Consider the following 25,913-nt stretch of genomic DNA (forward strand, 5'->3'; position numbering starts at 1 on the left):
TACTTATTCATTTATTTCATTCTGGGTTTATAACCTGGTTTACAACCTTATCATTGTTGCAGTCCATGTACTGTAAGCTGTTCTTGCTATAATTAAAACACAGAACCAACTAGGTTAAGTAGATGTGAAATAATGACACCTCGATCACCATCAAGGGCATAGAAACTTCATGTTGAAAGGAGGGATAGGAAGCATTCTGAGAGTTATTTCAGTGTGCTCATGACAGGTGTGATCTTTGGTGAAAATATCTGTATTATTAACAACTGAATAGTAGCATGAATTAGACATGAGCCAAGCAGGGGAATAAAAACCTTGTGAACCTGGAAGATCATAATTCCTGGGCGTGCCCAGAACCTAATGTATTTCTTTAAGGGGAAGCCTCATCACCTGGAGATTTTCAAATATGCTTTCAAAGGCAGTTCTACAGAGAAAAAGTTCAAGAATTTAGCTTTGATGCCATTGTTTGGAAGGTGATAGGTAAGTATTGCTATGGGGGTGAACTGGGAAAGAATTTCAAACCACAGGAAAATGCTTTTTAAAATGAACAGGTGTCAGGTCTGGCATGGTAGCCTAATGGTTAAGTCCACACCTTGCATGCAAGGGATCCAATATGGGTGTTGGTTCTAATCTCGGTGGCCCTGCTTCCCATCCAGCTCCATATTTGTAGCTTGGGAAAGCAGCCAAGGACGGCCTAAAGCCTTGGGACCCTGCACGCTTGTGGGAAATCTGGAGGAGGGTCCTGGCTCCTGGCTCCTGGCTTCAGATTGGCAAAGCTCTGGTCATTGCAGCAGCTTGGGGTGTGAATCAATGAATGGAAGATCTTCCTTTGTGGCTCTCCTCCTCTTTTTATATCTAACTTTCCGATTAAAATAAAAATCAATCTTTAAAAATAAAATAGCAGGTGTCAGCATTGTGGCATAGCAACTTCAGCTGCTGTTTGTGAGACTAGGCACCCCTTTTGGTATCCTGGTCCATAGTTCCTTCCACTTCTGATCCAAGTTCCTACTAATGCTCCTGGGAAGTAATGGGTGATAGTACCCAAGTACTTGGAAGCCTGTACCTGAATTTGTATACACAAAAGAAATCTAAAAATTATTATATGATACAACTGACACAGATGTGCATCCTGGGTGCTCCTACAGCATGGGATCCTTGAGGGCCCTGTACCCGGAACGTTCCTGTGGTTGACTGGAAACAATATTGCTGCTGGCACTAATGAGCACCTACTTTGAGGTTCAGAGAAAGTATAGATATGCTGATTGAATTAAAAAAATAAATTTTGACACAGCTACTACAGCATTTTAAGCCATTTCCTTGTCCTTTCATTCTTAAAGGCAGTCTATTTTTTCAGACAATATAGAGATAACTCAAGAAGTGGAAAAATGCTGCTTTTAACTAATCATATATTCATATTTGTTGTAAATCATCAAATCTTGATATTCTTAGGATGTCAACTTTAAATATATAGGCCAATGTTCGTGTCCATTTTGGCATTCCTCTATCTGTAATATAGATAAATGACAGGTATAGATTGATATTGCAATATTTTAGTTTTACTCTAAAGAGAAATCTGCTCCCTTGTTTTGATGATTTCTTGTTTCCTATTGTGCGTGGGACTCTTCTGCTGCTGTTTTTCCAGATCCTGGAGGTGTGAGGTTAGTTCCTGTATTTGGCGTCTTTCTTGGGCCTTGACATGCGCTCCGATTGCGATGAATCTACCTCGTAGCACTGCTTTGGCGGTGTCCCACAAGTTTTGGAATGTTGTATCAGAGTTTTCATTGGTTTCCATGAATTTTTTGATCTCATCTTTAATTTCTTCTCTGACCCATTGTTCGTTTAATAGCATATTGTTCAATTTCCAAGAGTGCCTATACTTCCTGGGGAGTTTTGAGTTGTTGATTACCAGTTTCATCCCATGGTGGTCTGAGAGGGTACATGGTATGATACTAATGTTTTGGAAGTTGTTTAGATTCGCTTTATGTCCTATCATGTGGTCGATTCTGGAGAAGGTGCCATGCACCGCTGAGAAGAATGTATAGTCTGTGGCCTTAGGATAAAAAGTTCTATATATGTCTACTAAGTCCAGTTGTTCTATTGTTTGTGTGAGCTCTGTTGTTTCTTTGTTGAGTTTTTGTTTCGTAGACCAGTCCATTGTTGTTAGAGGTGTGTTGAGATCGCCTACAAGAATTGTGCGGGTGTCTATGTCTTCCCTTAAGTCTGTAAGTAATTGCTTTACGTAAGTAGGTGCATTAAGATTCGGTGCATAAACATTAATGATGGTGATTGCTTCTTGATGGATCATTCCTTTCACCAGTATAAAATGGCCTTCCCTGTCTCTTTTGATGTTAGTTAGAATGAAATCTATCTCGTCTGAAATTAGGATAGCTACCCCAGCTTTTTTTTCTCGTCTATTGGCGTGGAATATCTTTTTCCATCCCTTCACTTTCAGTTTCTTTGCATCCTTTCTGGTTAGATGCGTTTCTTGTAGGCAACAGATGGTTGGGTAAAAAGCGTGCCACTCAGGATATGAATGTTTATCACCTTACTTTTATAGGCTTAAAATTCGTATTAACTATTTTCTAATGTCGTAAGATTTTGAGATGCCTTTCCTTTTTCCATTTTCCAAACTTCTTTGTTACTGCTATAGTTCACTCTTACAAGCTCCTGCAAGTCATCGTTTTAGTTACTGTGACTTTTCTGACTCAGGCTGCAGAAACAAATGAGATGCTGACATCACTAGAAACCAGCTGTGGGAATATCAAGCGTCACGTGATCACCTACACCATCAGACCAGGTGTTTCTGATGGTGGTCTCACACATCAAGAACCGCCCAGTATCACAGCAGAGCTGAAAGGCTAGCAGAGTCAAGACGTCCTGGCTGTGTTCCTGACCAAGCTTCTCCTGCAGCCGGTCGAGGCCCAAGGTAAAGACTACAGGGATGTGACACAACGTCGTCACTATCATTCCGGTAATGGAAGTGGAATAAATTAGCCTTAGATAGAGGAAAGATGTGCAGGAAGATGGGAGAGCTTACTATTCGAGATGTTAATATCTAATGTTAAAAGTTTGTTTTAGAAATGAACACAGAAATAGATCAGAATGAGAATGTGTCAAAATATTAAAAAAAAAGACTACGACTTTTGAAATTCTCAGGTGCCTTGCAGAATGTGTTTAAGCTTTTACATGTTGTGCTTTGCCATCTCATCACAATGTATGAGATCTGACTACCTTGCAGTCACCACATGTTAAATTTGCAAATCCTGATGTAAACTGTGTAGGTAAATTATGAATGAGTGAGTGAAAGAAAGAAAGAAAGAAAGAGAAAGAAAGAAAGAAAGAAAGAAAGAAAGAAAGAAAGAAAGAAAGAAAGAAAGAAAAAGGAAGAAAGGAAGAAAGGAAAGGAAAGAAAACTATGAATCAATATCCTGGCCTAGCAATGTGGCGCAGTATGTCAAGGCAGCATTTTTGAGGCTGGGTCTTATATAGAAATGCACATTTGTGTCCTGGCTGCCGCACTGCCATTCCAGCTCCTTTATCATGTGCCAGTGATGGCAGCAGCAGATAACCCAAATCTTCAGAATTCTACCATGCCCCTGGGAAACCCAAATTGCCTCCTGGTTTCCACCAGGCTCAGCCTCAAACACCCCAGCCACTAAAGGAGTAAACCAGCTGATGCAAGTTCTCCTGGGCTTTCCCTCTTCTCTGGAATGCTCTGCCTTTCAAATAAATAGAATCTTTTAAAAAATCATTAAGTTTCCTGGCAAATCCAGAGAAATGGTGACTTCAATTTACTTTCCACATTCCAGAGTGCATATCACTCATTTGGTGCTTTGCATTATTTGTGAAACATATTCCAAATTTTCATTGGATTGTTTTGATTTGTGAAACATATCCTGTGTTTTTTGCCTGAAGCTCTCAGAAATGAGTGAGTGGAGGAGAGACACATACAGAGCTGAAGTTGGCTCATCTAAGAGAGCAAAGTCAGGCAAAAGACATTTCACCAGCAGAAAGCGAGGTAAGGACTTTTCTCTTGGTTACCTGGTTTCTGAAAATATAATGTCAAGTAGGAAAAATAAAACTTTACTATTTAAAAAAGTTCACATACATTTGATACTAAATGTCTTGCTTTTCATTTTGGATAATGAAAGCTCGATTCTTGTCTAATATGAATGAGACCTGTTGATTAGGATAAATAGTGATTTCAGTGCTAAATTCTTCTGCAAATAGCCATTCAGCTTTAGTTCTTATCTTTTTTGCCGTGCTCATTATATATCATGTGTTCATGTGCTTTGATTTTGCGCAGAGACTCCACATACTATCATCCTGGGAACAATATGCTTTTTGATCCTCCTGGCAATTGCTGGTTTAAAATACATGTGTGAGTATCAAGTGCCCACTTCCTATTGTATTTATAATTCAGCATGAAAATGAAGATCTGTAACTGCTGATCTTTGTAGACCATTAAGTTGTGTAGACAGGTTGTCAATCATGAAAATTTTGATGATTTATAAATTGGCTATGATTTAGGTTTTATTCCACATACAATAATAAACAAATATCATTGATAGACAAAGTGCAGGTTTTATACACATTTCTATGTTTGTGTGTGTTATTAAAGGATTTCCACCTGACCAGGTAACTAAGAAAATTTACTGTAGCATTTCTTGTGCTAACATCAAAAAGGAGAAAAAAAAACTGAATTATTTCACTGTGCAAATAAAATATGATGTTTGCTTTGACATATTTCATGTTAGCTTTGAAAAACTGCACACTAAATGAACCTTGCAGAAAATCCCTTTTCCGGTTGTTATTATTTGGTTTATTCATATGTTAAACAACTTGAAGAATTCTTCTTTGGTTTGAGACCCACTGCACGAAGATTTTAAAAGCATTCAAAGAGCTCAGGTGAAAGCCCAAAAATATTAATTCATGAAATATTTTAAATATAAGCATACTTATTAAATGATGGCTCAATGAAATTATAGGAGAGCTTGGAATAATTAACTGAAAATGAGTCTGACAGCAGGTATCTTTGTGGTGTCTTTCAACATTTGTTAAAGTAATGGTTTTTAATTGATTGCAAGTAGAGAGAGGGGCAAATGGAGAGAAAGAGACAGACATGTGAATTCTAAATCAATCAAAAAAAAGCATTCATGTACGACTGTGTACAACTGACACAATCAACACAGCAGCGCTGGTCATAGTAACTAATGTCTCACAACTATTCAAATCTAAACAAAGCAAGTGAGATTTCTAAGCTGTATCGTGGAACTTTAAAATATTTGTGAATCATGGAATTAATGTGTATATCCCTGCTTAGTATTTTTTTTTAAATTATTCACATTTCCATGAACTTATTGAACACTCATACACATTGACTTCAAGTTTTTTTGGACCAAATTACAGCTATTTTTCGGTTCATTTTATTCATTAGTCTTTAAAGCATCCCTGTTTTGACAAATCGGAACGTACGCAGAAGTCAAAAGAGTTGAAGGCAGTGATATGTAAATATGAGAATGAATGTCAGCATGATAACAGAAGTGAAAAAGTATATGTTTTTGTACAGTATGCCCGTTTTATGTTTGAATATTAAAACTAAACAAATGAGAAAATTTTCAGTAATAAAGTGGTGATAATAACACTTGGAGTTAGTACAGAGTAGCATTAATTTTGGAATTGAGGGAGGATTCCCTGAAGGTTATAATTTGGAGAGATGTGGGCAATTGATATTAATTTTGTGATGTTTACTGAAGGTTTTCTGAAGTCCCCTAATGTCACAACACAAAATATGGGTAGCAGAGCAGAAAACAATTCTTCCTCGCCGGGATCTGAAGATGATTCACTCCTGCCAGCCGATACAGGTCTGCAGTCAATGTTTAATTCAACAACGACAGGTTATTTGTCCATGGGACTTACTGTCTTCTGCTATTTCAGCATGGAACTTTTGAAAGTCTGTATTGGAATCTTGATGGGTCTTTAATTTTTCTCTCCTTATTACATCCATTTCTTAAAATTACAATTAACGGAACATTTGACTTTTACAAGGAACATCACATTGATTTGAGCAATTTTAGCTTAATGGATGTGTTTCCTAATACAGAACTCTTGAGATGAATGCCACTCCCTGTTTATTCACTTGCACGAATTCATTGCTCATGGTCAATGATCCTCTGAGGCTGAAGTTTAATAGAAGCTGAGAGAGGAGTTCACTTTATGCATCTTCATGATGACCTGTGCATGTCTAAGACAGACAATAACTCAACTATATTTTCCTCTACACAATCTGCCGTAAGCCATTTGAGTAAAGAAAAAAGTTATTTATTTTACATTAATTCAATCAGAAAAAAAGAAATTATACCTTAACATACACGTGGCTAAATGCTCTTGTGTTGGGGTGGTGTGGCTTTTGTTTTCAAGGAACAGTCTCTAGCTCCCTGGTGACACAACACCATTGCCATGGAAGACATTGCTACTATTTTTCAAAACAAGCACTAAGTTGGAATCAGAGTAAGAAGTCATGCCAGAATATGGACTCCAGCCTTGTGAAGATTGACGACAAGGAGGAGCAGGTATGTTCATTTAATTAAACTTTACTAAGAGCTTTATGAGAAGCTTGCAAAGCTTGGGTGAAGGGAACTGTCAGGCTTTCCTTGAGCCTGGGAGCTTGTGTCTGCAGAACAGAGGAGCTGCTTCAGACAAACCTAAAGAACATTTCCTAAACCAGCAGGGGTGGCTTAGCTTTGAGTGCCATGGATTAACTGTTACTGGTATCTTTATGATTTCTGAATGATCCGACAAGAATACCTAATTGAGTGAATTAATAGGAAATTGATTTTGATGATTTTTCAGACACCCCAAATAATTAAGTATATTTTTGGCAGCCTTCCATAATATATCTGTAATTTCCCTAGGTGCTGAAGGGCAAATCATTATAATTTTCTGCTTATGAAAGTTAACTCGAGTGAAAAACTAATAGAATGACTTTATCTGAACAACAGAGGACTAGAGAGGGAGCGAGTTAGGGCTTTTAGGAAATGTAATTTATTTTTGTTCAAAGATTCACCCTGTGAGAAAACTGTTAGAAGTGAATAAAATAATTCAGCAACTGAAATTATTACACAAATTAATGGTACAATTATTTTTCAATGTTTCAGATCCTTGTATGTATAAAAAGTCTTTCCCATTTTCTGATAACCAAAATACTAAGAGAATTTCATTTGCTTGCTTAAGTTCAAATAATAAGCTAATTACACAACTTGAGTTTAACATTTGTACCCCAGTTGTGATTTCCTTGTGGTGTGGTATTTGACTCCATGGATAGAGCTCCCTTGTTCATTGTCCAGGAGGTAGGAATTTGCACTGTGTCCAGTTCTTGTTATGAGCAGCTGTTCAATAAGCATTCGTAGACAAGTCTGCTGCGCAAGACTTTCTCATGTGCCTTCACTGATACAAACCACCCTAGGAGTGGACTTCCTGGATGTTGGAGTATTTAGAAACCCAATATTATAGAATCATTCCTCAATATTTTAGTATGATTGTCTATATAGTCATATTTGTTGGGATTCCTAAATATGTAAATTGGGGCTCCATATAATATTCCATGTCATCTTGATTTGTATTTACTCCATCTCAGGTGAACTTACGTCTTTCCAAGTTTATTGCTCATATATGCTTTCTATGAAATTTATATTCTTGATTCTTCTTAATGTCTTATAATTGCAATTTATTCTTATTAATTTGTAGTGACCATATTATTTTATACATATTCTGTTGTACAGTTCTGGAAGCTCTAGGATTTCTACTTCACCCACGCCTTATTTCCAATCTCCTCACTGGATTCTCCAATATTCTTGAATTGTATCATCCTTGTTTCTTCTTAGAGTAGATTACCCTGTATATTTCCAGATTTGAAAATTCCCCTTCCTTGTTCATTAAAGTATGTTTTAATGAAGAGAACATCTAAATTGACAATAGCCATACATACTAGATTTTTATGCTTGGAGAATTCTGTGTCTTTCTAAACAAGGCTGTCATGATCTTTTCTTGAGAAAGTCTGCTTTTTAGGAGTTTCACTTCACCTGCCTCTTTGCACAGTAGAGAACCTAGAGCTGTCTGCAGCTGACTATGCCTAGTATTTTACATGAGTTCTTTGCAGACAATATGTTAGTGTTAATATTTTAAATAATTCCAGTCATTTTGATTTTGCAGACTTTTATTCAATCAAAAATCAATCACACATATTGGATTGGATTGTACAGAACTGAAGCTGAACATAAGTGGAAGTGGAAGGATGGTACAGAGCCTTCTGACCAGCTGTAAGTGTGCATTTCACATTCAACCCATTCAGGATTTTTGCCCTCAGGAATTGATGCATGAATTATACACTATCAACAGGAAATGGCTATTAAAGACTTTAAAAACTGTCCTAAGTCATTCAGTCCCATAACTCAGATGACAACCAAAGCTCAGAGTCCTAAATGTGTAGCTATTTATCTTTTGTCTTTTGAAACTCAAAAAAAAAATGATTCATGCCCAGAAAGTTTTTTGTCATTTTAATCTTTAATGAAACAATTAATACTTTTCATGCCATTGATGCACAAGTCCATATTATAACTGATAATCTCATAGTAGCAATAATATAGATCATACAAAATATGTTGCAAATGTCTGGTGCAATGGAGGTACAAGTAACTGAGGCAGGGAAGGTACCTATGGTAATAGAGGATACTCAGTGCCTTGGAGCACTGTGCAGTCATCACTGCAGTAGGGAGCATACTAGGGAGGGAGGAGGCCATTGGGGGAGGGTTGAGTGGAATCCTCTCACTTATTACAAAGGAGCCATAAATGACCTCAGTTAAATAGTGGCATTGATTTAATGATTTAAAAGATGAGCATTCAGTTTGCTTGAGAAAACAAATGAGGGTCTGGGCTGTTGTAGCAAGGCAAGGAAGGAGAGAGAAGTGGTGAAAGGTAGCGGGTGAGTTTATCTAGGAGAGAGATATCACTGCAAGAATTTGATTCCTCCATGCATATAGTGATAAACTCTTGTAGGCTTGGAGTAGGAGGGATGACAAGGGCAAGTTTCCGATGTTAAAGGGTTACTGTGAGAACTGCGTTGACCTTAGACAGATGGTGCATACAGAACATAAAACGCAATTCATGGAATCATGCTGAAACTTTGCCACTGTTACCTAAGTGAGAGCTCTAGGTAGTTTGATCAAGAGGTAGGGTGGGTGCATTGCTCAGAATCCAGACCCACTATAAAAATGTGTGAGAGAAAGAGGAATGAGATATGGTTGTTACACATGTGGTTCAGATGTCATGAAAATAGATTTGTCAAAAACCCTGTGGATAGCATCACATGTCAGATTCAAAGATGAGTTTCATAAGTCTGTTATACACTATGATTTCATTGGGTTGTCATATTTGATACATGAGTATGAAGTTCATATGGAAGTGCTATTCTGGGTGTATTTAACATATACCAACATATGAGTGTATGAGCACTATGAGGTAATATAGTGAGGATTTTGAGTGTCCTTTCATTCTTGAAATTTGACACCAAAATGACTTGACACCCATACATCTGGCACAGGGCTTTCATGCTCACTGAGTAATCACATACACACCCAGACACATTTATAAGTTGTGACAATGATATTTTCCCCATGGAATGACTGTCCAGAATAAATATCTTCTCTGACACAGGGTTTTTCAACACATAACTAAAATGGATGGAAAATGTGGATGCATCAAACCACGATTCATTGACAGTGCTGACTGTTCAAGAACATTTCCGTACATTTGTGAAAGAATCTGGCCCTTCATCAATAATTAACTCAGTCATCATGGAAAGCAGTGTGAGGATTCCTCAAGAAATTAAATACGAACATATGTCTACCCCAATACAGCCATCCCATCTCTAGGAGCATATGGCAAAGAAATGGTGTCTACATGTGGAAGAATATCTGCACTCCCATGTTTAAAGCATTTCAATTCTTACTAGCAAGAAGATGGAATAAACTGAAATGCCCATCAAGTAATGACTGGAGGAAGAAAATATGATATTTATACATAAATCAATGTATATAAATCATCATGAAAAAGAATGAACTTCTGGGACCAGTACGGTTGCCTACCATCTAAAGTCCTAACCTTGTGCATGCCAAGATATGAAATGAATGCCAGTTCTAATCCCAACAGCCCCACTTCCCTTCCAGCTCCCTGCTTATGGCCTGGGAAAGCAGTGGAAAGCAGCCCAAAGCCTTCAGACCCTGCACTTGCATGGGAGACCAAGAGGAAGTTCCAGGCCGTTGTGGTCACTTGGAGAGTGAATAGTAGGATAGATCTTCCTTTCTGTCTCTTCTCTTCTCTGTAAATCTGCCTTTCCATAAAAATGAATAAAGATTTAAAAAAAAGAATAAACTTCAAGTTTGCAACCAAATACCAGAACCTGGGTGCAGGTATGTTAACCACTAGACCAAAATGCCCATCGCTATCAAACTCTTAAAAGCTATGTGTGGGTATTCATGCGTCACTGCAAACCTGATGCACGGGCAGCTACACTCATCCACCACACCTTTTCCACAGGCTTCCAGTGGTGCTCATCAGAAGCAATGGATCAGGGCAGAGCCATGGTAAAGTCCTGAGTGACAGGGGGGTGTACCAACCTCACTCATGTCAGATTCCTTTCTCACAGAGCGCCAAAGCTTTCAGATATCCATGGAGAGCCAGGAAACACCGATGTCCTAGAGGCCAACTAAGTTGGAAGGCCCTTTAGACAAGCTACCAGAGTGTCAAACCTTGCCCTAAATACATGTTTTACATGTTTTAATGTTTATTTTTCCTTAGCTCTTATGATGTGTTCCAGAAAAGTTCTTGCTGTTTTTTAATAGAATGTAAATATTAACATTCTTCTTGGGAGGGGCCAAAATTACTATATATATTGTGGTTCGAGAGAAAATAAAGTGATGCTAATAGGGAGTTGGAAGCAAGATCTCTTCACAGAGGAGAAAACCACTCACTCGCATCACAAGCAGTTTGCCGAGCAGTGAGCAGCAGTACCTACTCTGTGAGTATGGCAGGAAGCTCCTGCCTTAGACCAAAAAATGTTATACACAATGGAATAAAGGTTGTTCAGTAGTGAGAATGAGGCAGTGAAAAGTCTGACTGCTGAATGTTAGGAACTGGGAAAACTGTAGAAGCCACAGGACTCAGGCCACTGTGAAGATGAGGATGGAACAGGAGGATTAGGAATTTCACTTAGTCCTCAACACTATCATGCTTCAAACAATAAAACAAAGAAAGTTACTGGAGCAAAGTGTAAGAATTGAGAGACCTCTCCAAGGTGAGGTGACCAGGGCTTCCTAAAGCAAGAGGATGAGACAAGAACACAAAGTAAAAACAATACAAAATAAGCCAAAAACAAACAAACAAACAAAACCTCCATAGCCCCCCAGACCTCACATGAAGCGCAAGGCAACAGCTGAGCATCATTGGAAGGACCTGAAGTCTGTGTTGGACTGATGGGTATCACAGGACCAGTGAAAGATAAAAGAGATCATAACTAATAGATGATGAGGTTTCCCCATTTCTGGATAAAGACTCAATATTTTTCATGCAAAAAAAATTTTGACACAAGGTGCCATTATCAAACCATAAAATTGCTTTGCAAATTTAGTTGCTCCCCATGCTGGAATGACCAGAAAACTTTTCAGCACATCAAAAAAGACAAATGCAAAAAAATTTAAGAATGCATTTGGGGCAAGGTTTTGGATAGTAGTTAATATCATAAAGTTTTTTTTTCCTTTTAAGATTTATTTGTTTTTATTATAAAGTCAGATTTACAAAGAGTAGGAAAGACACAGAGAAAGATCTTCTATCTCTGGCTATCATAATGAGTGGAGTTCAACTAATCCAAAACCAGGAGCCAGGAGCTTCTTCTGCATCTCCCAAGCAGGTGCTGGGTCTAAGGTTTTGGACCATCCTCTGTTGGTTTCCCAGACCACAAGCAGGGAGCTGGATGGGAAATGGAGCTGCTAGGATATGAACCTGCACCCATATAGGATCCCAGCACATGCAAGACAAGGACTTTAGCTGCCAAACTAACTTGCAGTGTCCAATGGTTAGTATCTTCTGATTCCACCTGGAAATGAGCACCCTCAGAGTGGCAGCTATGATTGGGGCTGGGGAGAAAATGAAAAAAATTAAATCCTTCCATGATTGTCACTCACGTGGAGTCCAAGACTAAGTTCCTGACTCCTGACTTCTGTTTAGCCCAGACCCAGCAGTTGTGGGTATTATGGGAGGATCTGTGGATGGCCCAATTCTTTCTATTTCTTTTCCTTTTCTGTAAGTTTTTAAAATATTTTGTATTTCAGAAACCTGTGTTGAAACTTTTTTGACATGTAACTTGTATTAAGTCAAAATGCCAGGGATTAAACCATTATATTTTAAATGAAAGGATTCCTTCTGTGAGCTTTTCAGAAAAACTTACAAAGAAAAGCTCAAAAAGAAACAGATCATAAAGATATAGTAGCACTAATAATCTCTTCTAAATCAAAAATATATTTCAAAGAGTAAGAAAGAACAGGGAACCTAAGAGTTCTTAGACAGTAGGAATTATAACGTCTCATCTAGAGTCACCAAAGCAAAATATGACAAATTGATGTCTTTATGAACTGAAAGAAAATTCTGTGAACGATGACTACATAACAAAAATTAATATCAGATAATGTCGAAGAGAGCACTGCGATATACTGACAGACAGTTCTTGATGAACGAACACCTAATACAGACTTAAAGTTAAGTGCAGAAAGCAAACAAAAAATATTGAAAGGAGAAAATATAACTCCACAAACGCAGATCAACAACATATCCGTAGTTGCAACATTTAAACAAAAAGTCAAAGAGAACACAAAAAATCTGAAAGAGCAGTTTTAACTAAATTGATCTGATTGACCGGCACAGAGGGAATATCGGTCTACAGTGAAAGACAATTCTCCCAGTGTACCTAGAATATATACATAGACCATACCTTGATGCAGTCCACAAACGAAATAATGTGAATGCCACAAAATATATCCTTTGACCACATTTTAATAACATAAATATCAACCACAGTAGATAAATAAAAAGTGCCACAAATATATGGATATTGAAGATTGCATTAACTAATGACACAAAAGAAATAAATCATAGTAGAGGATAGAAAATGATGGCGTTTCAGGCAGTAATTTTAGCCTATTTATTTTTCTTAGAAAAATGGTTCTCGAGGGTGACAGGTTTTTACTTTAAGGTTTGTAATACTTTCTTTATAATGGCACATTCATGCATATAAGTGACTTAAGCAATTTATGGCAAATGATATTATGTTATTAATATGCATCTTTTAGGAAGAAGTTTTAACTGTGAAAAGATTTTGGATTTATGAAATGTTCAAAAGCACCCTCACTGATGTCCAGACAGATCTATTGCCTTTCATGTTATCATCTAGCCTTGGTCAAACGAGGGCCGCATGTTGGTCTGTGAACTTGACCAGTGCTCCAAGCTTGATTGATGTCTCACTCGTGTGGTGTCGCGGGTCACCAGACATCATTCAGGTTCCCACAGTCACCATGTCTCCATCACGAACTAGCTGGGTCCTGCTTTAGTGAGGCAACATTCCGAGTAATAGCAAATTCAGTGTCTTCTCCACATTTATGGAAACCCAAATTTTGTAAAAGTCTTTTCTACATTGCCACACTTACCAAAATAGCTTGAAAACAAGTTACCAACAAACCACAGAGTTATTTTGGCATTTCCTTTCTGAAACATACTTCAGTGAAGGAAATATTCTAAGGATCAGAAATAAGGCAAAACACCTGTGTTCATTTTCTTTCATCCTTATTCATATAAATTCCTATTTATTTCCCAACTAAACCAACTATGCATATTCTTTACATTATAACAAAGGATATAGGACTGCTACTTTATAACTCATTTAACTTTTGTCATTATTAATAAAAACCAGTGGGTAAAAATTTGCATTCTGTAAATAAATAATTTAAAGGTTAAAATGTGTTGTGGGACTTTGTTTTTGAGAAATCATTTCAAAATTGTATGCATTCCTGTTTCATGTAATAAAGCTTTTTCTGCTTAAGTTTTCATGATTCATTCCCACTTTCTGATTTTATGTACTTCTTTATTCATTTCATATTGGGTTTGTAACCTAGTTTCTATTACTTTACCATTGTTTCATTCAATATAATGTAAGTTGGTTTTTCTTTGATTAAGATACAATAGCAATGAGGTTAAGTGGTTGTGAAATAATGACACACAAATGACCTTCAAGAGCATAGAAATTTAATGTTGAAAAGAGGTCTAGAATGCATTCTGAGAGGTATTTCAGTGAGCTAATGACAGGTGAGATCTTTTGTGAAAATATCTGTATTATTAGCCAATGATTAACAGCTTGAATTAACAGTCCCCGTGAGCCTGGTTGTGCCTAGAACACAAGTTATGCCTTCAAGAGAAAGCCCCGTTATCTGGAGATTTTCAAATATGCTATACTTGCATTCTCTAAAGACAATCTACTTACTCAGGCGATGTAAAGATAATATTTATTTTTGTTTAACGTAAATCATCAAATAATCTTGATATCCTTAGAATGGCATTTTAAATAGGCCAATGTTTCTGTCCATCTTGACATTCCTCTATCTGTGCTATTAGACAGATGAGAGACAGAGAGAGATTGCAATATTCACCTGTTCTGTAAAGAGAAACCCTAGGAAATCATGCTAGGCAGGATATGGGTGATTTTCATACCTTTACAGTTTTAAATTTTTGTTGTTAAATCATTTCCAGTCTCATGGTTCTGAGATACCTGGTTCTTTCTGGTTGTTTGTTTTCATTTTCCAAGTTTCATTGTAACTGCTGTAGTTCTAGTTTAAATTAACCATTTACCATTTAGGTTCTTTGTGCCTTTTCTAACACAGGCTGCAGGAACAAACAAGAGACTGACATCACTGGAAGCCTGCTGTCCGAATATCAAGCGTCACGTGATCATCTGTACCATCAGAGCAGGTGTCTCTGAGGGTGGTCTCACACATCAGGAACCGCCCAGTCTCACAGCAGAGCTGAGAGCCCAGCAGAGCTAAGCCGTCCTCGCTGTGTTCCTGACCAAGCTTCTCCAGCAGCTGGTCAAGTCCCAAGATAAAGGCAGATATAAGAGACTGTGGGTATGTAACTCGATATTGCCACCAGCACTCTGGAAATGAAAGGGGAATAAGGTAGCATTTGATAAAGGAAAGATGTGCAAAAATATGACAGATCTTTGTATTATTAGATGAGAGAACTGAAAATAGGATCTGTGTTAATATCTAATGTTAAAATTTATTCTAGAAATGAAAGCAGGAATGGGACAGAAAGAGAATGGATCAAAAATACTTAAGATGAAGACGTCGATTTTTTTAACTTCTTAGTTGTCTCGTAGAATTTGTTTTCAATATTATATATAGTGCCTTTGTTTTCATCACAATGGACGCTATGTGACTGGCTAGCAGTGAATTTCCTGAGCTTGAATTCCTCAGCCTGATGTCACCTGTAGTAAGGAAACTATGAACAATATAGGTAGTTGGATCATTATTGTTTCAGAAAGTGTCTACTTAAATATTTGCCAATGTGTTTTCTATTATTTATGTATACATATACAAGATTTTAAAAATACATGCAAAAACAAGCCATCTTTGAAAATATATGACCTTGAATTAAGATCTAGTTTATAATCTGGCATATAGATTTCCTAAGCTATAAAGTGAAACATATCACTTACATTTTATTCATAAGTCAGATACACAGAGAGGAGAAGAGACAGAGAGGAAGATCTTCTGTTTAATGAATAACTCCTCAAGTGGCTGCAACAGCCGGATCTGAGCCATTCCAAAGCCAGGAATCAGGAGCGTCTTCTGGGTCTCCCACGCAGGTGCAGGTTCACAAAGCTTTGGGCCGTCCTCTACTGCCACAAGCAGGGAGCTGGATGGGAAGCAGTTACTTGCTGTTAGGATTATAACTGATGCTTGTCTCAGTAAATGATACCTTCTTATGCTCCTAACTTTGATTCTCAATATTTCTTCATATTTTTCATTTCTAAACTAAGTTGAAGCTCAGTGACTATCCAGCTGATGAAATGAGATAAACGAGTGATGGTGTGATGTAAGATGATTTATAAACTGGATGTGTGTGTGTCACTGTGTGTGTGTGTGTGTGTATACGTGCACATGTGTTCTTGCTAAAGGATGTGATTCTATTCAGCATGAATTTATCATAGTCTCTTGTGCCTAACGCAGGGACTAAATTAGTGAACATACTTTTCACGTCAACATGGAAATCTTAATATTTGTATTTGAAAGGTGTCAATTTCCATATATTGATAACTAAGCTATTCAAAAACAGTTTAAAACTTTAACATATATTCCACACACTCTTTCATGAACCATGAATGAGCCAAATATCTCTTTTCTAATACCTATAAAAAGAAATTTAAATCAGTTTTTCCTAGTCTAGCATTGTGGTGCAGAGGGTCAAGCAAATTTTTGATACCAAACCCCATATTGAAGTTACAACTTGTGTCCTGGTTGCCCTGATTCCATTCCAGCTCCTTTCTAATGCGCTGGCGATGACAGCAGCAGATAATTGCTCAAATGTTCAGAATTCTGCCTCCATGTGGGAAATCCAGATATGGACTTCCTGGCTCCATCAGACTCAGCCCCAAACTCGCCAGTCACTCAAGTACTGAACCAGCTGATACAAGTTCTCCTGGGCTTTCTCTGCCTCTCTGGAACTTTCTGCATTTCAAATCAATAGAACAAATCATTTTGAAAATATGTGTCCCTGGTATTTCTAGAGAAATGATGATTTTATTCATTTTATTAGGCCAGAGTCCATACCACTGTCTTGATCCTTTCCATTATTCATGAGACATATTCTGAATTTTCACGGAAGATGGTGAAACATTCCCAATGATTTTTTCCTGAAGATCTCAGAAATGAGTGAGAGCAGAGTGACGTTCAAAGAGCTGAAGCTGTCTCATGCCAAAAAACCTCATTCAGGCAAAAGACACTTCACCAGCAAAAAGAAAAGTAAGGCTTTTTCTCTATTTTCCTGGTTTCTGAACATTTAATGTCAACTAGAAAAAAAAAATTTAAAAGCTCATGTGTATTTGATATTCAGTGTCTTGGGTCTTATTTTGTATATCAGATCTATTCTTTTGTAATAGCAATGGGACTTGGTAATTAGTATAAACAGTGATTTTAATGCTAAACTCTAATGTAAATATATAATCTGCTTCAGTTCTTTCCCGTTTGCCATGCTCATTATATATCATGTGCTTTGATTTTGTACAGAAACTCCATCGACAATCATCCTGGGAACAATAGGCTTTTTACTCCTTCTGACAATTGCTGGTTTAAAATATATGTGTGAGTATCAGGTATTATTTCTAATGGGAACAATAATTCAGCATGAAAATGAAAACTAGTAGTTGCTAATCCTTGTAGACATTACATTCTGCAGACAGCTTGTCAATCATGAGAATTTTTATGATTTGCTAACTGAGTATCATTTCAGTTTTATCCCACATAAACTAGTAAATATACATCATTGGTAGACACAGCATGGTTAACATATACATTTCTTATTTATATATTCTGAAAAAAAATTTGCACCTGACCAGGGAACTGGGAGAACCTTTATTCAACTGTAACATTTCTTCTGCTTACATCACTAAGGAGGGAAAACCTGATCTAATAGCTACACAAATAAAATGCAATATGACCTGTCAGTTTTGACATCTCATGTAAGCTTTGAAAAATTGTACACTATATTTGCCTTCCAAAAAAACTTTTTATGGATTGTTACTATTTGATTTATTTATTCAACAAACTACTTCGAGATTTCATCTTTGGGTTGAGAACAATGTTATGCAACCAGCACTGAAATTACGTAAACCTTCAATGAGCTTAGGTGAAAGACCAAAAATGATGAAAAAGTTTAGATGAAATATAGTTATTACCAGGGTCCAACACAATAACCCAGCAACTGAAGTCCTCCACAAGAATGGGCCAGGATCCCCTATGGATGCCAGTTCTAATCCCAGCAGCCCTGCTTCGCATCTGGCTCCTTGCTTGTGGCCTGGGAAAGCAGTGAGGACAGCCCAAAGCCTTGGGGCCACTTGGGGAGTTAATCATTGGACAGAAGATATTCGTCTCTGTTTTCTCTCCTCTCTGTATATCTGGCTTTCAAATAAAAATAAATGAATGTTTAAAAAAAAAGGAAACATTGTTATTGTCACGATGTCACAAGGAGAAGTTAAATGCGGATGGAAAAAATAACTGAAAATGAGTTTGAATAGGGATGTATCTTTTTAAATCCATTCAACATTTTTTTCAGTGAATTCTGGTTTTTTTTTTAATTTTATTGTAAATGGAGAGAGGAAGAGTTAGGGAGAAAGATACAAAGAAAGAGTCAAATTCTAAATCACTTTCAATGGCCTGCAGTAGCTCAGGTTGGACCAATCCAAAGCCAGGAGTCCAGAGCTCAATTCAGTTATCCCATGCAGGTGTCATGGAGCAAAGTACTTGAGTTGTCATCTGAATTCTTCCAAGTTGCACATTATCACAACGCTGGATTTGGGAGCAGAGCCAGGCGCCCCAGTTTGGGATGTAGGTGTCAAGAACAGCATCTTAACCATTATACCAAATGCCTACCCCTTTTGAAGAAGTTTTAGCTTCTCCTAAAGCCCAATGCAATACCTTGAGACTGGAGAGTGAGTGAATGAAGTAATAAATAGTCAATGGATTTTGAGAAAGACAACCGGAGTAGACTGGAAAGTGCATTGGGGAGGATGTGAGGAGAGGGTTTCAGAATTTAGCCTTGATGACAACAGCTGTCCAAACTAGCACTGTAAGAGAAATAACTAAAGTTGTGAAAATAGTTGGAGATTTAATATGCAGAAATGTGTGAGTGTGTGTTTGCTTGGATGCATGTGGGGGGGGGAATAAAAAATGTTTTCATGTTATATCAGATTACACATGTTAGTGCAGAGTTCTATTGCAATTCCTAGAAAAGACAAAGAAAATGTATTTTGAATTCTGTGTGTGTGTGTGTGTGTTAGTAATGGGTGAAGTTTGACGTCTCATCCCATAATAGTGAAGGTGCTCAGAAAGAACTGAATTGTTCTGTTTTTATGTATGGTAAGACTAAATGTCTTGCGACCAAGAGAGATGTCTAGATTAGAGACCTGAATTGTGAATTCAAGCATTGTGAAAAAATAATAGGGGGAGCAGAAGCTAGATCATGAAAAATTTTGCAAAACTGAGGAACGATGGATGTAGTGATCAAGATGGCATCTGTAAAATAAACAGTTATTTCAAATAGGTAAAAGACAGTGGAAACAATTGTTTGATTAGAAAATAAGGAAGAAACCAAAACAATATAGTATTATGAAGTCTAGGTTAAAACAGTACTTTCAAGTAGCATGGAAAATTTAACCAACACAGTGGTCACCCATTTGCATATTAAATGTGGCATGAGAGAGGAAACTGTCTCTTGCAGTAGATTTAATGACAGAACCCAGGTGGATGGATGTTAGCATGACAACATAAAGTGATAAATGTACATATCAAATACTTTTGTACACAGCACAGTTTTATAAGGTTAATCACTAAAACAAAATAAATGGGAAAATCTCAAATAATACAGCGGAAATAAAACATATATAAAGTTAGCAGAAGGAAGAATTAATTTGGCAATCGAGGGAGGATTAGCTGGGTAGTGGGAGGGTGATATTCATGTTGTGGTGTTCACTGAAGGTTTTCAGAAGTTCCCTGATGTCGCAACACAAGATAAGAAAAGCACAAAAGAAAACAGTACGTCCTCACTGGGATCTGAAGATCATTCAATCGTGCCAGAATATACAGGTTTGCAGTCAATGTTTAATCCAGTAACTCTAAGGTCATTTTTTCTTGGACTTATTGTCTTCTGTCATTTTAATATGGAAATTCTACAAGTTACTATTGTACTTCTGTGTTTTACTCTCATTACATCCTTTTTTTTTTTTTGGCAATTATAATTAACTGAAAACTTGGCTTTCACAAAAGGGATCACATTGATTTGAGTATTTTATACTTCATGGATGTATGTTTCCCAAAACAGAACTCTTGAGTCTAATGGTGCTCCCTGTATGCTCACCTTCGTGGATTCACGGGTCAGGGCAAACAATCCCCTAATCCCTAATGGCAAAGCTTGCTCCGTGCGTCTTCCTAAAGGCTCAACAGTGTTTTCCTCTGCACACTTCGCCATAAGCTGTTTGAGTAATGAAAAAATTACTGATTTTATATTAATTCAATCTGAAGAAGTGAATTATAAACCTAAAAATGCATATTTCTAAGTGGTCTTCTGTTGGGGCGGTGTGACTTTTCTTTTCAAGAAAGAACCTTGAGTTCCTGGCCTTGCTTCAGAAGACATTGCTACTGTTTTTCGAAACAAGAAATAACTTGGGAAGAGAGTAAAAAGTTATGCCAGAATATGCAGTCCAGACTTGTAAAGATTGATGACAAGGAGGAGCAGGTAGGTTCACTTAATTAAACTTGATCAACAGCTTTATGAGAAGCTTGCAAAACCTGGGTGAGGGGAACTGTCAGGCTTTCCTTGAGCCTGGGAGCTTGTGTCTGCAGGAGAGAGGAACTGCTTCAAACTAACCTAAAGAATATTTTCTAAACCAGCAGAGGTGGCTTAGCTTTGGGTACCAAGGGATGATTGTTAGTTCTTATTACTTATGTCTTTATGATTTATGAATGATCTTCAAATATACCTGAATGAGTGAATTAATGGTAACTTGACTTTAATGATTCTTCAGAGACCCAGAAATAACCAAGTCTGTTTTTATCACCCTGACATAAAATTTCTATACTTTTGTTGCATCCTTAAAGATAACCCATTATAATTTTCTACTTGCGAAAATTAACTGAAATGAAAAAAAGATAAAAATGTTTTTCCAAAAGAGGATTAGCTTTTAGCAAATAAAATTGATTAATTGTTTCAATTTGACCCTATGAGGAAAATGTTAAAAGTGAATAAAACAATATGTGCTTCCAATTTTCAGATGGGGAAGATAATCAGTGAATTTCATTTCTTTGCTTAAGTTCATATAGTAAGCAAAATACACAGCTTAGTTTTAAAATGTGTTGGCTTCGTTGTGATTTTCCTTGCTGCGTGATATTCCATTAGATTGACCTCCCTTCTCCATTCTGCAGGTGACGGCACTTTAGCTTGTTCCCAAGTCTGGTTGTTTTGTCCAGTAAATATTCTTAGACAAGTCTGGGGTGTAAGACTTTCTCATGTGTCTTCATTCACTACAAACCACCCTACGAGTGAACTTCTTGGATATCATAGCATATAAAAATTCAATTTTACACAATCAACTCCAATATTTTTAATATGAATCTATTTACAATCATATTAAAATTACATTGAGATTCATAAATACATAAATTGGATCCCCATAAACTATCACATTGTTTTCCTGATTTTTGTTAGCCTCATCTCTACTGAAACTTTTTACCTTTTTCATGTTTTCTGAGAAATATGTATTCTTGATTCTTTTTCACTTCTTATAATTGGCATTTTTTTCTTACTGATTTATAGCAACTAGATTATATCCTTTTAGAACTAGAGTACTCTGTTTCCAGACTTGAATATTCCTCTTCTTTTCTTTTCTTAAGGTAGATTTTGATGACGAGAAGTTCTAAATTAACAGTAGCCATACTGGCTTTTTATGCTTGGAGTGTTCTGTGTCTTTTTAAGCAAGTCTGTCATGACCCTGTCATGATATCTTTCAAGTCACGGGGATTTAACAGATTCTGTTTTTTAGGAATTTCAATTCACCTGTTTCTCTGCATGGTAGAGAAGGTAGTGGTCTGCAGCTGACCATGACTAATATTATGCATGAATACTTCATAGATATAAAGTTAATATGGATATTTGGAATAATTCTACTCACTAAAATTTTTGCACAGAATTATATTCAATCAAAAGTCAAATACAGTTATTGGATTGGATTGTACAGAAATGAAGCTGAACATAAGTGGAAGTGGCAGGATGGTACAGAGCCTTCTGACCAGCTGTAAGTGTGCATTTCACATTCTACCCATTCAGGATCTCTTTTCCTCATATTGATGCATGAGTTAGAGGCAAATACCAGGAAATGATTCCTAAAGTCTTTAAAAACTGCCCTAAGTCATTCAGTCTCATATATCTAATAACAACCAAGACCAAACCTCTGAGTACAGAGATGTGTAGCTGTTTATGTGGCATCTTCTGAGACATGTCCAGGCAAAGGTTTTAGTCATCTTAAACTCTGTAATGATGTGATTGATACTTTTCATGCCATTACTTTGCAGACGTCCACGTTAGAGCTGGTAATCTCATAGTAGCAAAATAATACAGGCTATCCAAAATGAGTAAATAAGTGTGGAAGTAAAGATTTAGTGTTAGAAGTAAATGAGGCAGGGAAGGTACTTAGAATATCTCATCACATCATTATCATATTTAGTCACTCTGATAAGTTTCAGCTGTCTCAGAGGAAGATTTTTCAAAATGGTTACAACCTACCCACTCTGCCCACTTCACCCTTTCCTCATCTCCACTCATTCAGTGGCATGACTATTCTTTCATTCTAGAAACCTACACCTTAGGACTTAACACCTATACAACTGTCACAGGGTTTTCACACTCACTAAATAATTCTCTCTCTCTCTCTCTCTCTCTCCTTCTCTCTCTCACACACACACACACACACACACACACACACGTAGATTGTGACAATGAGATTTCCTTGATGGAATGACTGTCTAGAATAAAGATGTTCTCTGACACAGGACTTTTCAACAGACAACTAAAATGGATGGAAAATGTGGATGTCTCAAACCACGATTCATTGACAGTGCTGACTGTACAAGACAACTGCCTTACATTTGTGAAAAAAACAAGCGCTTCTTCAACAGTTAGCTCAAGCACCGTGAAATAATCTGAAGATTGCTCAAGAAATTAAATCTAAAAATATATCTGCCACAAAACGTAGCCATCCCATCTCTGGGAGTACCTGGCACAGAAATGGAGTCTACAGATGGAAGAACACCTACAGCCCCATATTTAAAGCAGCTCCATTCCTCGTGTCAAGGATATGGCATAAATCTAGATGCCCATCAACTAATGACTGGAGGAAGAAAACATGAGATTCATACATAAATAATTGTATATAAATCACCATGAAAAAGAATGAACTTCAAGTTTGTAACCAAATGGATGGAATGAGACATCGCTATGCTAAGGGAAATAACCCAGATACAAAGACAAATGTGTTTACTCTCTTTGTGGATATTAATATATTTAATATAAAAACATGTGAACATCTTATTATTTGATATATGCCTGGATACACATGCTTTCTTCACTGAATATATCATTTAAATAGCAATGCACTCCCTTCCTCACTTCATGATCACTGTTATGAGTTCCATATTACATTCATAACTCTCCTCTCAAGAAAAAGTGTATGGGCCCGGCATGATAAAGTGGCTGGTTCTAGTCCTGGTGGCCCTCCTTCCAGTCCAGCTCCCTGCCTGTGGCCTGGGAAAGCAGTGAGGACGACCCAAATCTTTGGGACCCTGCACCCTCGTGGGAGACTCGGAAGAAGCCCCGGGTTTATGGTTTCAGATTGACTCAGTCCCAGCCATTGTGGTCACTTTGGGAGTAAACCATCGGGCGGAAGATCTTCCTCCAAGTCTGAATCCTGCAAGGTCCCCCAACCCTTGGGGCAGGTTGGCCTCACTGACCACATCCCAGTCAAAAGACCCAGGAAAGAGGACTGATTCCCACCAGTCCACCCTGAAATAGGGCTAGCAAGTCCAGTTGCCTGCATGCCAATCAGAAAAAAAAAATTCCTACATCTTAAATTTTTGCAGTGACTGAGACCAGGCTAGGCCAAGATGGGGCTAAAACTCAATGCAGGTTCTTATAGGGCAGGACCACAGCTGCTTGAGCCAGCAGCGCTTTCCTGAATGGTCAACATTAGAAGGGAGCTGCATAGCGAGCCAGAGCCTGAAACTGAGGCATGTTAACGGCCATGCCAAGTGCCCAGCACTAACAAACTATTAAAGACTAAGTATGTTTATTCATGAGTACCTCAGATCCTACTGCATGGGCTTCCACACTAATTCTTCAATCCTTTCCAACCTTTCCAGTGGGACTGTCATGAACAATGGATCAGGGCAGAGCCCAGGGAGAGCCCTTAGTGACAGAGGGGTGTACCAACCTCACTGTTTTCCATGAATTCCTTTCTCACAGGGAACAAAGCTTCCAGATACCAAGGGAATGCCAGGACACCTTGATGCCCCAGAAGACAGCAGTTTGATGGACAGTCTTAGCCCACAGTGTCAAAACCTGTCCATATACATGCGTTCATATTTATTTTTCCATTTAGTTCTTTTGATGTGTGGAAAAAGAGGCTTTTGCTGACTATTAACAGAATGGCTATTATCAATTTTCTTCCTGTTTTTTTTTTGGGGGGGAGGCCAAATTAAAATGTGCCTTTTTATAGTCATGGACAATAGAAATTGATGCTCATAGGAAGTAAGAAGCCAAATCTCCTTGCAGAGGAAACCACTATTGCTCGCACTGCAACACTTGACCAAGTAGCAGATAGCAGCAGCTCGCTCTGCAAGTGTGGCAGGAAACTCCATTCTCAGGTCCTAGAAAAGAACATACTGCTGTTGAAGACACAGTGGAAGTAAAGATTATTAAATACTGAGAAAGAGGCAGTGAACTTCCTATGTTCAGGCCTCCCACACTGACACAGGGCAGAGGTGTGCTATGCCTACAGAAGATGAAGAATTCCCTGCCTGAGATTCCCAAGATGCAAGGAGAGATTCTATTGCTAAATGGGAGGAGCAGGGAATGCTGTAAAAGCCACAGCTCAAGACTGAGCATTTGAACAAAATAATTAGAATTTTTTTCTTGTTCTTAACACTGTCAATCTTCATGCCATAAAAGGAAGGAAGCTAGTCCTGGGGTAGGGGATGAGCAAGAGTTTAGAGAGATCTCTTAGGGTTCAGTTGACCAGGGCTTTCTAAACCAAGAGGATGAGACAAAAAATACAAAAACAAAATACAAAACAAAACAAAACCCCAAACCTCTGTAGCTCCCCAGACCTCACAAGTAAGATAGGACAACAGCAAGAATCACTGGAAAAACATGAAGTCCATGTTGTACTGATGGGGACCACGGAGCCAGTGAATGATAAAACACAACATAACCAGTAGCAGAAGAGTGTCTCTATTTCTGGATTAAGATCCACTATTTTCCATGCAACAAAAAATTATTAGACACGAAGTGCCATTGTCATAGCATGAAATGGCTGTGACAAATGCTGTTATTTAAAATACTGGAATGGCTAGAAGGCTTTTTAGCACATAAAAATCTAAATAGGAAAAAAAATTAAACCATGTGTTTAAGACAAGGTTCTGCAGAGTGGTTGATCTCTTGTTTTCTAAAGCAGCTGTAGGTGCACATCCTTGAGGTGAGACCACAAGTGGGCCAGGGAGAAAGTGTCAGTTCAAGGGCTTGGTCGCTGACATGGAGACCAAGATTTAGTTCCTGACTTGTGTATAGCCCAGACCCAGCTGTTATGGATGAAATGGGAGGGTCAGTGGATGGCCCATCTCCTTCTGTTTCTTCATAATTTTCAAATAAAGCTTTGAAATGTTTTAAATGGCAGAAAACTGTGTTGAAACCTTCCAGAGACATGTGACTTGTATTAAGTGAGAATGTCAGAGATAAAATCATGACACTGTAAATGAATGAACTCCTCCTATGAGCTT

This window comes from Ochotona curzoniae, unplaced genomic scaffold (assembly GCF_017591425.1).
Source record: "Ochotona curzoniae isolate NIBS_2020 unplaced genomic scaffold, NIBS_Ocur_1.0 contig_2927, whole genome shotgun sequence".
Classification (NCBI taxonomy): domain Eukaryota; kingdom Metazoa; phylum Chordata; class Mammalia; order Lagomorpha; family Ochotonidae; genus Ochotona; species Ochotona curzoniae.